This window comes from Lepidochelys kempii, chromosome 24, assembly GCF_965140285.1.
Source record: "Lepidochelys kempii isolate rLepKem1 chromosome 24, rLepKem1.hap1, whole genome shotgun sequence".
Classification (NCBI taxonomy): domain Eukaryota; kingdom Metazoa; phylum Chordata; order Testudines; family Cheloniidae; genus Lepidochelys; species Lepidochelys kempii.
The window spans coordinates 14,803,223-14,805,921 of NC_136403.1; positions in this window are offsets into that span (position 1 = coordinate 14,803,223).

Sequence of the window (2,699 nt, forward strand, 5' to 3'; positions counted from 1 at the left end):
GTCTCGGGTGGGCAGGCGGCTTGGTGGCCTGGCCTCCTGGCTGCTCGAGGCTGGGTGGCACAGCTTGGCGGGGAGCCGACGGTTTACTGGCAGAGAAATTCATCACCCTTAAATCCCTACCAGCCCCGCCTTCCCTTGTCACCGGGCCAGGAAAAGCTGAAGCTTGTTTGGCGGGGAATACGCCCTACCGATGGGTGCCTTGCCCCAGAGGCAGCGCGGAAACTGCCCTCGCTTGCCACGGCCTTCCTGGGACCCCCGATCCGTGACTCAGAGGCCACTGGAGTGGGCACCACGAGGCTTGGACACAGGGCTGGCCTTACGGGTGGGAGATGTGGGCCACCGCCCAGGGAGCCAGGGTTGGCGGGATGGGCACTGTCAGAGTGTCACAAGCTGGAGGGCCTGGGTGGAGTGCGGGCGAGCCGGGGGGGTTGGATCCCCTGGCCAGCCAGACTGGGGGAGCCACCAGTCTGGCAGGGAGGTGCAGGCAGAGGGGCTCTCCCCCGGCTAGGTGGTGGTGGGGTGGGCGGGTATGGCTGGGAGAGCCCCCAGGCTCAGAAACTCCCTGGGCAGCTTAGCTGGGCTTTGGGTCCAGGAGCTGCTCCTCACGCCCTGTGCCCCATGCTGTTGGTCTCAAACACAAGGAAAGGGAGCCAAAAAACAAGTTTGCCCAGGGTGCCATGTTCCCTCAGGCCGGCCCAGCTTGCACAGCAATGGCTGTGTGGAACCGGCAGCCGGCAGGCTGGGCATTAGGGCCTTCACCTGGGGTGGCTGCAGGGCTGCGTTTAATGCCCTCCTCTGCCCCTGAATCCTCGAGAAGGTCACTGAGTTGCTCCATGCTTCAGTTTCCCCAGCTGCCTCCTGGAATAATAGCCCTGCCTCCCACAGGTGGTGAGGGCTGATAAATGCATTAGAGATTGCAAGGTGCCCAGGTGATGGGGGGGGAGGGCAGGGAAATATCTGAAGACGGGTAGGATCTAGGGGAAAAAAAAAGGGGGTCGAAGCATGTCTGTACATATGCTGTTTTGGTCATGGGTGTCACACATTGGTCTACAGATGTCTCTGTCCCCCGCCCTCCCCTCCCATCCTCACGCCCCAAAGAATCCCAGCACCTCACAAACATTAGTGGACTTTATCATTACAATGCCCCCCCACCCTACATGCTTGTTTTAGACATAGGGAAACTGAGGCACAATGAGACTCAGTAACTTGCCCCCACAGTCTGAGGTGGGAATCAGGATTTGAACCAGGGTCCTAGGTTGGTGTCTTAATGGCAAAAATTGGCCTTTCCAAAGGCCAAAACCAAAGCTGCCCACCTGCAAACCACCCACAAAACTTTGCGGCCCACTCAAAATTACCCATGATCCTTCGCTGCCCACAGGCAAATCACTCACAATCCTTTACTGCCCGCCTGCAGTTCTGGCCCTGATCTCAGCTGGGGCAGGGCCTGTCACTGTGTGTCTGGGCAGCGCCTAGTTACTTAAAGCAGCCTGGATTTCTGACGATGGACATTCAACTGCTCTGAAAACTGGGCCCCTTTATGGTGTCCCGGAATCAGATCTTAGTTGTGGAAACCTTGGGTGTGTGGATTTTCTCCTTGATGATGGTCTAAGCCTGGTTTCAATTAAACCTGGTTCTAATTAACTTAAGCTAGGTAAGTGCTTAGTGTAATCATTTTTATTATTAGCAATAATAAGGCAAACAAATACGGGCATTCACCCTGGCACTGGCGTTATTTTTAAGTAAAACAGTGCTATTATCCCCATTGTACAGAGGGGAAACTGAGGCACAGAGCAGGGCAGGGATGGGGCCAAGGTCACAGAGAAAATCTGTGGCAGTGTGAGGTATCAAACATAGATCTGTGGAGGGCTAGTTTAGTACCTTTCCCACAAACCAATCCATGCTCTTACATACAACTTGCAAAATAACAGGATTTGCAATTTCCCCTTCCCTTTAGGGTCTAGAGAAGTGGGCTGGAAGCCTTCATAACTGAACAATTAACCAAGACCACTCTCCTCCCAAGAGTTTAGATGGCATTTGAGTTAAATAGCTATCCCAAACGTTTGGAATCATCCAGCTTGAAAAAAAAAAGTTACTCCAGTCATGCTGGATTGGGTATAAAACCTTGCATCTAGCTTTCCAGCCAGGGGAAAGGAAGACAAGCCCAGAGCTGACTGTGAAATGCATGAAGGCTGAAGGTTCAAATCCCACTGGCAGTGTGTGCAATAGGTTCTGAAAATAGCTCTGTATGTGTCATCCCAGGAGCTGCTTGGCCGTGTCCTACCCCCTGTTAGCTACTCACTCACAGTGGGAGTGTTGCTTTTCTGGCTGCCAGGTTCCCAGACAAGGCGACAGACAAGGCGACAGCCCATGCCAGAGATTAAACCAGCAGCATTTAGGGGGAGTTGATGCAAAGAGGAGGCAGTGAGGTCTAAAGGAGAGAGCACTGGCTTGGGAGCCAGTCTGCTGCTGGGCAAAACACTTCCCCTCCCTGTGCCTCTGTTTCCCCACCTTTAAAATGGGGCTAATGTAAAGTGCGTTGAGACCCTGGCTGAAAAGGGCGATGGAAGAACTAGGGATTAATATTTACTCAGTGTTTGGGAGAACGGCTGAGCTAGCAGGGGCGTGGATGCGGGCGGGGTGACTGACTCTATATCAGCGCCACATTTGGAGTTCCCCTCAAAGTGCCAGCTCCTGGAGTC